The sequence below is a fragment of the Bufo gargarizans genome, chromosome 10 (genome assembly GCF_014858855.1).
Source record: "Bufo gargarizans isolate SCDJY-AF-19 chromosome 10, ASM1485885v1, whole genome shotgun sequence".
Classification (NCBI taxonomy): Eukaryota; Metazoa; Chordata; class Amphibia; order Anura; family Bufonidae; genus Bufo; species Bufo gargarizans.
Window position 1 is genome coordinate 20469513 of NC_058089.1, and position 12958 is coordinate 20482470.

The following is a 12958-nucleotide window of genomic DNA, read 5'->3' on the forward strand; positions in this document are numbered from 1 at the left end:
AAATTTGTTTTTTTTAGCAGAATCCTAGAAAGGTTCTCATTTATTATAGCCATCCATTCTAGTCCTAACCTCCTGTAGTGGGACAGTGCTTTATATCCAATAGTGGGCCGTAGTCTTTCTGGCTCTTAAGAGGCGAAACTGTGTGCAATTGTGGACTGGAGCTTCGTGGTGTAGGAGGGGGCTACCCAGGGATCATTGCAAATGATATTAAGCTGAAGGGAGCAAAAAATCTCTAAACCCTAGATGTGCTGAGATGTTTTTAGAGCGGGAGAAGTAATTATTGATGTGATTTCAAAAAGCCATTATCAAAATGAGGAGAGAGAGGTCAGGCTTGGTTAAAAGTTGGGGTTACCCCAGATATACACTACTCACAAAAAGTTAGGGATATTTGCTTTGTGGGTGAAATTTCAGGATGAACCTAAAATGCACTCCTTTACATGAGAACTTAATGTGACCTTCTCTAAAGGTTTTATTGCACATGTTCAATGTTTCAGTACTTTTTACCCAACTTGCTGTTCTCTAACAAGACGCTTGACGGCAAAGTTCACAACAGGCGTTTAATCCATGAATCGCCCAAAAGATTTCCTGGTTCAATTAGAATTGGTATTTAAACAGTCCTCCTCATCATGCTGTTCACATTTTGTCATCATGAGACCAAGACGACACCTAACACTACCTCTCCATTGCGAAGCTTCAAGCAGAATGTTCTCAGACGGAAGTGGCCACTGAGCTTAGAGTGTCAGCAGGTTGTGCCAGAGATACAGAGAGACTGGAAGAGTCACAGAAAGACATAGAAGTGGACTTTGGCCACATCCCACACTGTTGACCGCTTCATTGTGAACAATGCTCTGCAGAACTGGATGATGAATGTCGCACAACTCCAGGCACATTTAAGGGAGATGAGGCACCCAGGTGTCACGTCAGACCATTCGAAACCGTTTACATCCTTGTGGTCTGCGTGCTAGACAACCTGCAAGGGTACCTGACCACAGGCGTCATTGTCTTGCATATGCACCAGGGAGCATCTATGCTGGATGAGGGACCAGTGGGCCTCAGTGCTGTTCACTGATGAAAGTCGATTTACGCTGAGCAGAAATGATGGCCGCCAACGATGTTGGAGACTGTTGTCACCAGACGAGCCTTTGGTGGTGGTGGTGGTGTTACAGTGCGTGCAGGTGTGTCTAGTCAATACAGAATTGCCCTACACTTTGTAAATGATACAGTGACAAGCCCATACTACTTGAAGAACATCATTAATCCAGTCATTGTGCCTCTGGATAAACAACACAGGCCTAATTTAATCTTCATGGAGGACAAAGCTCCAGCTCATCGAGGTCGTATCATTAGGGAATGGCTGCTGGAGACTGGGGGACCTCAAATGGAGTTGCCTGCACTTTCTCCAGACCTGAATCCCATTGAAAACCTATGGGATCAGATGAGTCACTGTGTAGTGGCTCGTAACTCTGTACCCCAGAACCTCAATGACCTGAGTGCCGCCCTTCAAGAAGAGTGGGATTCCATACCTCAGCAGACAATAAGTCGACTTGTGAACAGCAGGAGATGTCGGTGTCCAGCTGTAATTGATGGTCAAGGCCACATGACAAGTTATTGAGACCCTGGCATTTTTGTGGGGGTATACCCAGCACTGGTGTTGGCTTTTGTTTCAATAAATTGTTTGAGATGAGGAAATCGCCATTGCTGCTTCTACTTAAATGCCCAACTTTCATGATATAATATCACTGTTGCCCGAAGTTTTTACGTTTTCCATAAATTTCACCAGAAACCCAAATATGCCTAACTTCTTGTAAGCGGGGGCATCTGTGGTGAGATATGATTGCCTAAATATTTGACCCAGAGGCACATGATGGGGCTAAATAGGGAAGGATGAGATGGTGGGGGTAGCCAGATATAGGGATTTCTAGAAGGACAAAAAGGTGGAGGAGAGACAGTTGGGCTATAGGTCACTGGTAGTATTTTTGGATAACTGGTATCCCAAGGCCTCCTTCTGTGTCTATAGGGTATGTTGGGCTGTTCAGGGTGAGGAGGAGCTCCAGATAAAGTAGATGATCTTCCTTTGAAGATTACAAAGGATGTATGCGGGGGCAGACCCCAGAAGGACCCTAAAAAAGTAAAATAATTTTGGGAGTCAGGTCATTGTAATCACATCAATACTGCCAAACCAAGAAATAGAAAAGAAGGGTTCTCCAGGTGTGCAGCAATAATGAACGCACGGCTTCTATATCCTATGCACTGACAGGGGCCATTGTCACCAGAAAATAATTTACTTTTACTGTTAAGGCTGATTGGTGTATATACAGAATAAACACAGGTATATACAGCAAGTACACATATACAGCACTATACACTATATACAGTATATAAAATATACAATGTACTGTACAAACCTTATACTTATACACAGTATATACCAGCCGTCAGCAACCTTCGGCGCTCCAGCTGCTGTGAAACTACAATTCCCAGCATGCTCCATTCATTTCTATGGGGGTTCGGAGAAGAACAGAGTAAGTATGCATGCTGGGAGTTGTAGTTTCCCAACACCTGGAGTGCCGGAGGTTGCCTACCCCTGGTATATACAATACATACAGACATCTTATATATACAGTATATACAATATACACACAGCTAATACACATGCTGTATATATATATATATATATATACACAGCTATACATATATACTATATATGTACACACAGGAGACTGACAAGTGGTGTGATAAGCAGCAAACGAAATAATTTAATATATGCGCTCATTTACATAGGCTACGCCACAAACACCACCAACTCAATGCCTTCACAGTGACAAGTAGTGCATCCTCACACCCCATGTATAGAGCTGTCATATGGAAAGCCTGTCCTTATTGCACATAGCGACCAATCACAGCACAGCTTTCATTTTCCTCACAGCTGATTAGCAAATGTAAGCAGCACTCTGATTGGTTGCTATGGGTAACCAGGACAGTTGTGATCAATGAGGCTCCTCTTCAGTGCAGCCTTGTAGCCCCGCCCCCTGGCTCCACCTGTCCTACAGCTCTGCACACCCCTGCCTGATGATGTCATAGAGTCGTCTGACCTGGCCATTATGACATCATGAGATGTTATATAAGGAGCTGCTGAGCAGAATCTCCCTGAGGGTTCCAGTTGGAGTAGTAGGGTGAGTCTGCTGTGTCTCAGTGTCCTGGGAAATCCTTAATCTGCCTCCTGTTCCCCCAATATCTTTTATTTTATTTTAATTTTGTCTTATTTCCCCTTCTTTCTGATAGAGAAGATGGAGACCTTCCGCCGACGTCTGGATGATGTAAGTGACAAACAAGGGGACACAACACATGAGGGCCTTTAGTGGAGCGGGGCAGAGTTGAAAGTCAGCCCGGGCCCAGTGCCTTAGACAAAGTTGCCTACTGGTTTGAATTAGCAGAGAAGCCTTGATGAGTCTTTCAGAGACGTTCCCGGCAAATTTGGGTTGTCCCAGGCCAAAGATAGATGGGGCTTATGGAAGCCCCACCCCGAAGTGGGCATTCTTAGTGGATTTGGGTTATATCTGGGGGCTTAAATTCCCTGAATTTACGAACAAAAATAAGTGTCATATGGTCAGTGGGGTCCTGGCGAATGACGGGACCACATAAGAAGACCCCAGTATTATACATGGTGTCGATTCCTGAAGGTGGCACATAAGAAGACCCCAGTATTATACATGGTGTCGATTCCTGAAGGTGGCACATAAGAAGACCCTAGTATTACATGTTGTATATGTTGGGTGTGGCCCCTGGTGCCTTGGAGGGACACATAAGGAGACCCTATTATAAGTGACGTTGGGTCTTGACGCCTGAAGAGGACAGTTAAGAAGACCCCAGTATTACTCGTATCACATGGTGGGAGGGACCCCTGATCCAGATGTTACATTGGGGCCCCAGAGTTCGGCCCCTGGCCTCCAGACTAATCTTGTTTTCTCCATTTCCAGATTCAGTCGCTGGATTTTTCTTCGGAAATGCGGTAAATAATGGCGTCTTCTTAATGACTCGTCTTTCTATGTTCCCTATGGGGTCAATTACATTTTGGGGTCTTTCTTATTTTTGGGGGAAGGTTTTGTCTCCAATAAAGTCTGGGTGTATAAAGTGTCTGCCCCCCTGAACCCCATGTTCCAGAGGAGATGTAGAGGGAATCTCCAGAAGTGGAGTCAGGCTGTAATCCAGGACATGACTTCTCCTCATCCTGAGTTATAGCCGCCATTATAACGGTGAATTCCCACGTCTCCATACAGAGGGGATAGCGGCCCCATCACTGCCGCCACACAGGAGCGCCCCCCAGCTGCACCTCACAGTAGTGTCCTTCTAGTAGTTCTACTGTCACGACCATGTTTATGGCCGTGACTCCTTGGGAGCCACATACAGTTGCCCGCGGTTTGGGTTGTTGTGTCAACCGCAGCTGGAGGCATAATGTTGTTAGCCTCAAGTGCGGTTGCCGCGGACAACAGCTATGTGTGCGGTCCCCTTGGAGTTATGTGCGTGTTTGTATGCACTTTTGTATGTCTGTGTGCACTCTGTTTATGTTTGGTGTTTACTGACATCTTTCCTTCACTGTGGTTGCCCGTGGCAACGTTTGGTTGTATAGTGTACATGTGGTGGCAGTGTCCCGGCCTTCGGGCTGACTCTCAGGACACGGTTGCCACCCATGTCGTTGCCTGCGGCAACAGCCACAGTGTGTTCTTGGATTTGAACACTTCCCCTTTAAGTTGTGTTTTCCCTTCTGTGGTATTGGAAGGGTTAACTCCCTTTCTGTGTGTGTGAGTCACGGGGTGTGTCTGACTGTTGGGTGTGGCCTCTTGGCCCTATAAAGCCTCAGTTGTAGGCAGTAGTCAGAGAGGGTGCTTCAGCCATGCTTGCTGGAGACATCCTCCTGGTTACTTACCAACTGCCAGTGGGGCCATCCTTCTGGTCATAGCAAAAATATAATGTTGTTTGGTGTCTAGAAGATGTGTTTGGTTTTATGCTTCTTTATTGCACCTATGGTCCTGGGTTCCCGTGTGATGTGTGTTGTGTGCTGAGTCCTTTTGTTTGTGGATAGCAGTACTTCCACATGGGTTCCAGGCTTTGTGTCTGTGGCAGGTGAGTGTTATGTTTGTGGCAAGTACCTGCCATTGCCATAGGTTGTATTTGTTCTCCCTTCCTTGCAGCTTGGCCAGTGAGACTCCTGTTCCTCCGTATCCAGAAGGAACAGGTTGTCTTACCCTGACTCCTAGCCCAGGGACCGGTCGGAGGGTGAGTTAGGGATCCGAGGTTCCTGAGCATGGGTCCTCCTACCTTTAAAGGTCGGCCCATGCAGCTAGGAGTTAGGGTCAGGTTAGGGACGCGATAGGAGGTGACCTGCTCCCTAATCCTGTTGTCCTGGCCGAGCAGCGACCATCTTCCGGCATCGCACGGCTGAGGGTTTTCCCCATCCTCAGCCGTGACATCTACCTAGTAGTGCCCACGTAGTCCTGCTCTTTAATCCATTTCCCGCAGCAGCTTCTGATCCTTTCAGCAGCCGCTATCGACCAAATTATACTGGAAAATGAGAGGAATACTCCGCCCCCCCCCCCCCCCCTCTATTCTGCCTATAGGTTGGATCCCCCCTATCAGACGTCATGGTATATCCCACATACATGTCTATGGCTGATAACCCGGCCATCACTGGATATTATTTTATCTAATAGACTTTGGCGCACATTTATGATGTAGTTTATGTCAGGATCTCATGAAGACTCCACCACTAAAATATCGCCAGTAATTTGTCACTTTTCTTGTCAGTCACCAAATACAAAAGAGACGCAGTTTACTCCAGATTTATTCCTTACAATAGGAGGATACGGCGCAGATTTTGATGTAAATCTACTTTCATCATACAGAGGAGATTATTTATGAAACTGAAAGGAAAACGGTCTTTGTTGCCCATAGCAACCAATCACAGCCCACAGCAACCAATTACAGCTCAGCTTTCAGTTTCCAAGAGCAGAATTTGAAATGTAAGCAGCTCTGTGATTGGTTGCTATGGGCAACAAAGACACTTTTTTTTCTTTCAGTTTCATAAATCTCCCCCCTTAGATTTCATTTCCCTTCTGTCAGAGACTTCAAAATGCTTAAAATGTATTACGAGGCGTCTACATGAATAAATTTGGTGCAAATAATTGCAAAGATTACCACTCTGCGTAAATCTGGGCCTTAGTAATTCGAATGCCCTCGGTTTTCAGACTTTGTGCTCCATGTCAGTGAATAGAACCAGTCACTGCTTACATTCAAAGCCTGAAACCCCCTTCCTGACCTCGTCCTGATCACAGCGCTGAGGGTTTGTTACAGTGTAGGGGATATATGCTGCAGAGTCTGCTCACGTAGTGACCTGAGTGAGACGTCTTATTGTAGACGAGGTTTCTGGAGGTTTCTGTCTCGGTGATTCTAAGTGAAGCGTCTTCTTCTCTTCCAGTTTTTGGATCTACAGGATGATGATGAGCAGAGTCTACAGACTGGAGAGCACTGCGTGAGTGTATAGGAGGGGCTCCGCTCATATTAGGATGTGTCCACATTTCTCCTCAGCATTACCTTAAGGGTTTCGGTCACTTTTGGGGACAGGAATAGCGCAGCGTACAGGACTATCCTCAGCGCCAAATGACAGGAATCTCAACGGATCCAGAAGGACCCCCATTATAGTGAATAGGCTGTGCTGTAGGATGGGTCCGGCAGAGCTCTACATACCCTATTATGAGCAGAGGCCATAGTGCTGAAAGAACCAGGGGCGTAATAAGTAGGGCCCCACTTCACCATGACCACCTTCATTGGCGAGTTTAGAGCATGGAAAGTTTATGATTATTTTGGTCTTCCTCATGCAAAGGGATAATGCACCCAGTGATGTCACACTACAGAGGTAATGCACCCACTGATGTCACACTACAGAGATAATGCACCCAGTGATGTCACACTACAGGGATGATGCACCCAGTGATGTCACACTACAGAGGTAATGCACCCACTGATGTCACACTACAGAGATAATGCACCCAGTGATGTCACACTACAGGAATAATGCACCCAGTGATGTCACACTACAGAGATAATGCATCCAATGATGTCACACTACAGAGGTAATGCACCCAGTGATGTCACACTACAGAGGTAATGCACCCAGTGATGTCACACTACAGAGGTAATGCACCCAGTGATGTCACACTACAGAGATAATGCATCCAATGATGTCACACTATAGGAATAATGCACCTAGTGATGTCACACTACGGGGATAATGCACCTAGTGATGTCACACTACAGGAATAATGCACCCAGTGATGTCACACTACAGAGACAATGCATCCAATGATGTCACACTACAGAGGTAATGCACCCAGTGATGTCACACTACAGAGGTAATGCACCCAGTGATGTCACACTACAGAGATAATGCATCCAATGATGTCACACTATAGGGATAATGTACCCAGTGATGTCACACTACGGGGATAATGCACCTAGTGATGTCACACTATAGGGATAATGCACCCAGTGATGTCACACTGTAGGGATAATGCACCACGTGGTTTCACACTACAGGAATAATGCACCCAGTGATGTCACACTACAGGAATAATGCACCCAGTGATGTCACACTACAGGAATAATGCACCCAGTGATGTCACACTACAGGGATGATGTACCCAGTGATGTCACACTACGGGGATGATGTACCCAGTGATGTCACACTACGGGGATAATGCACCTAGTGATGTCACACTACGGGGATAATGCACCCAGTGATGTCACACTACGGGGATAATGCACCCAGTGATGTCACACTACAGGTATAATGCACCCAGTGATGTCACACTATAGGGATAATGCACCCAGTGATGTCACACTGTAGGGATAATGCACCCAGTGATGTCACACTGTAGGGATAATGCACCCAGTGATGTCACACTACAGGAATAATGCACCCAGTGATGTCACACTAGGGGGATAATGCACCCAATGATGTCACACTACGGGGATAATGCCCACTATGATCTCATACCACGGGCAAAATATATAACAATGTCATCATCAATTATGTATTCTGAATGGTAATGGGCCCCCTTAGCTGTTGGGCCCCATAGCAGCCACTAGGCCCTGGTAGTTCCCAGCCACGGAACATGACACAGAAAATCACACAGAACGTTTTTTCTATTCAAAAGCTGAACCCCTTCCTGACCTAGTCCTGCTCACACAGCTGAGGACTTGTTTCTATGTGTCTGTAAATACATGTAGAAATAGCTTTTGCTTGTGAGGAAGTAGAGGAAGAGATGCTGCAGATTCCTCCTTGTAGTGAGCTGAGTGATATGTATTTTTATAATTGTGTTTTTTATGTTATAAACTTTGCAAACTGTCAGTGAATGTAACCGGAGCTGTATTGTTCTGTTCTGTTCCAAGGATCTCCAGAGAAAGGCCTTCAGTGAAGCCCGGCTGGGCGCGCCTGATGTAAGTGTGCAGAGGGAGCAATGCTGAGTCCGCACCCCAGATCTCATAGTCAGCGGGGTGCTCTCCTCTGTAGAGTGTAAGCTCTTATGGGTGGGGACCTCTCTCCTGTAGAGTGTAAGCTCTTATGGGCAGGGACCGCTCTCCTGTAGAGTGTAAGCTCTTATGGGCAGGGACCTCTCCTGTAGAGTGTAAGCTCTTATGGGCAGGGACCTCTCCTGTAGAGTGTAAGCTCTTATGGGCAGGGACCTCTCCTGTAGAGTGTAAGCTCTTATGGGCAGGGACCTCTCCTGTAGAGTGTAAGCTCTTATGGGCAGGGACCTTTCCTGTAGAGTGTAAGCTCTTATGGGTGGGGACCTCTCTCCTGTAGAGTGTAAGCTCTTATGGGCGGGGACCTCTCTCCTGTTGAGTGTAAGCTCTTATGGGCGGGGACCTCTCTCCTGTTGAGTGTAAGCTCTTAGGGGCAGGGACCTCTCCTGTAGAGTGTAAGCTCTTATGGGCAGGGACCTCTCCTGTAGAGTGTAAGCTCTTATGGGCAGGGACCTCTCCTGTAGAGTGTAAGCTCTTATGGGCAGGGACCTCTCCTGTAGAGTGTAAGCTCTTATGGGCAGGGACCTCTCCTGTAGAGTGTAAGCTCTTATGGGCAGGGACCTCTCCTGTAGAGTGTAAGCTCTTATGGGCAGGGACCTCTCCTGTAGAGTGTAAGCTCTTATGGGCAGGGACCTCTCCTGTAGAGTGTAAGCTCTTATGGGCAGCGACCTCTCCTGTAGAGTGTAAGCTCTTATGGGCAGGGACCTCTCTCCTCTGTAGATTGTAAGCTCTTATGGGCAGGGACCTTTCCTGTAGAGTGTAAGCTCTTATGGAAAGGGACCTCTCACCTGTAGAGTGTAAGCTCTTATGGGCAGGGACCTCTCTCCTGTAGGTTTTGAGCTCACAGGGCCAGTTTCCCCTCTGCCCTGTAGATTGTCAGCTCTTATGGGCAGGGACCTTATTACGTTTCCTGTGTATTCTCACTGTTCTCTCTCCTCACTTACAGGTTCTGGAAGAAATTGGACATGGAGGCTCTGACGTATGTATACCATGATAACATCTTCTAGTATGGGTGAACATGTTGTTGATTGCAGGGGATGCTTCTCCAATGGCCCCAGAGTTGGGAGCAGACGCCATTCTGATAGTGAGGATCTATGAGGGAATGCAGGAGGATGCAATTCATATCAGTCTGAAGCCTCAGAGCATCGCTTCTTATCATAGACTTCATGATCACCTGTCAGTTGTAGACCAGTTGTGAGAACTTTGCTGTTGACAGTCACTTATTAGATGTATAGAAGTGGCCTCTACATCCATGTTCCCCGTTGGAGTCAACTTCTAAGAGAAAAAAGTGAGAAAATGGTCACAACAGCTGCCCTGCTTCCCCCCACAGAAGGGAGAAATGGCGTCCATTGTTTTCCTTCTTTCCCATGTTTCCCTGTCTAGTATGGAGCCGGGCGTAGAGGTTGATGAGAAGGTTTACCCCTCTATAGTCTTACCCCCAGCAGTGCAATAATGGAGCATTTGTGCCACATTATGGGGTCCACACTATAATACTAGATGTGACCCTGGCGTTCTCCCGGGATTTACATCTATTTCATAAGATACAGAAGAAAATTGTCCTGAATTGACTGATTTATAGATATGTCTCCTCTATTTCTCCACCAGATTCAAGCAGAGGGTCCTCCATGCCGAGCCGGCATTCAGGTATCTATCCCGATCCACGGCCGGTGCCTCCAGTGTTACAATATGAGTCTTCTATTCAGAGCCGCAGGAATAGTCCTGGGGAGCCATTACTTTACACTGAAAGGACAACGACAGCTTTAGGCTAGGTCTACACGACGACATTTGTCGCGCGACAGTTAGGGCACAAGTACACTGCAACATTTGTCGCACCAATGTCGCGCAAATATTTTTATAATGGTAGTCTATGGTGTTGCACTGCATCTCGAATCAATTTTTTGCAACTGTTGCGTCGCAGTCGCAGCATGTTGCAGTGCGACACCATAGACTAATATTATAAAAATTGTTGCGCGACAAATGTTGTCGTGTAGACGTAGCCTTACTCTATGGAATGAGACACAGGGTCAGAGGCTACATCTCCTGCACACACCAATTTCTGCTCAGCTGAGGGTTTGTCACAGTGTACCAGTGTAGGTAATCCCCAGTGAGCTAATCACATCAGCGGTAGAGACCTATGTCCCGTCCTGATGGCTCTTACCTACACTGATACATTGTAACAACGCAATAATCGTGCTGCTGAGGTAAAGAAAACAATAGGGCACACAGATACTTGGGGAACAATCAGTATTATTATTAGGGGCCAGTATATCCCTTTAAAGGGGTTCTTCGGGAATTAAGAAAATGAAAATACCTAAATATTACTTCATTATAAATATGTTACCACATACCTTTCATTAGTTATAATGGCTCGTTTTGTCCGGGGAGCAATCATTAGGAAAAATTTAGGAGGACAAGTTAAAGGGCTGCGCCATCTTCCTCTCTTACTTGTCAGGGATGATGATCCTGAATACAGTTTAATATAATCTTCAGATGAATCTCAGTAGAAATGGAGTTCATTAGGAGACATGAAGTACAGAGAGGATGGGGGTGTAGATAATGAGCAGCAGTAGCACCTGTATGCAGTCTCCATTACCACAGACTGTCCTATCCGTCCTCTCTGTACTTCATGTCTCCTCATGAACTCTATTCCCACAGAGATTCAGCTGGATATCTTATCATCTGTATTCAGGATCATAATCCCTGACAAGTAGAGCAGAGAGGAGGATGAGGCAGCTCTTTACTGCAGTGTTGTAAAGTAACTTGTCCTGCTGTGTGATTAGGACAGGTTTTATGTGTGCTAATAGGATGGCGGCCATTTTATTTCTCCTAATGATTGCTCCCTAGACAAAAGGAACCATTACAGCTAATGAAATGTATTTGGGAATATGTTTATACTAAAGTAATATTTAAGTATTTTCATTTTCTTAATTCCCGGAGAACCCCTTTAAGCTTCATCCCCATAGGACTGCAGGGCACTTTAAGTTCATGTATTTCGGGGAGTGGGACGTTTCATTACAAGGAATATTTTCTGCACATTTTCTGGTGAATAAGGGATGAGTGATTGTAGCTGGAGATGATTTTTCTTTTACAGCTCAACCAGATACTTCTACAAAGTGTCTAAGAAGCCGGCACTGGATATAATAATGTAAGTTTATGGAAGGAGCGGGGGCAAACGTAGAGGATTTAAAGGGGGCTTTTAAGTGCATTGGTGACCATGACAGAGGCGGCAAAATCCCCCTCCACCCCCGGTTACACTCACAACCCCAACTTCTACATGAGAGGTTTAGTCATAGTAATCCTTAAAGGGAACCTGTCACCAGGATTTTGTGTATAGAGCTGAGGACGTGGGTTGCTAGATGGCCGCTAGCACATCCGCAATACCCAGTCCCCATAGCTCTGTGTGCTTTTATTGTGTAAAAAAAACGATTTGATACATATGCAAATTAACCTGAAATGAGTCCTGTCCCCCGACAGTCAGGGACAGGACTCATCTCAGGTTAATTTGCATTTGTATCAAATCGTTTTATTTTTGCACATTAAAGCACACAGAGCTATGGGGACTGGGTATTGCGGATGTGCTAGCGGCCATCTAGCAACCCATGTCCTCAGCTCTATTCACAAAATCCCGATGACAGGTTCCCTTTAAATATACTGGGGGTCTTCTGTAGTCTAGTGGTCCATGCCCAGTATCCTTGGTGACGATGGGGTTAATGTTGATTGATTTTCCGTGGAGGTCTAGGATAGATATAAGTTAAAGGGTTTTTTCCTGGAAGCAAAATGTATTCCTCTATGCTCGACCTCCGCTTATTATAAAGAGAGATATGGGGTCAACAGCGATCAAGGCCTTATCCCCTATATATACATGGACCCGATAACAATCAGTATGCACAGTGCTCCCCCTAGTGGTAATACAATATTTTTCATTTGACTGACTCAATTTCTGAGAGAGATGAATGCGGCCACTTGAAAAGCTCACCACAAATGGGCTATGATGACTCAGTGCCTATTCCCCGTTCAGTTTTTAAATTTATAATATAGAGCAGAATACAGATCTTTCCCCGACATAATTTTTCTCCTCTCATGAAAACACAAACAATTAAAGGGGCTCTCCACCCTGGATATAGGCCAAAAAGGTGAATAAAATATTTCTAGATTCACGGCTGAGATGTTCTATCTTCTATCTCAAATAGTGAAGAAGACGAATATGAGAAGGAGAAGTTGGAGAAGATGGAAATGATGATGTAAGTTGGGATATAGATGGAGGAGTCTGCATACACATATACCTCCCAAATTAGTTGAAGTGAGAAGATCTACATTGTGCTTAGCATGCTGTGGCCATTTTCTTTTCTTTTTTTTTTTTGCTAAGCCATGCCATGCC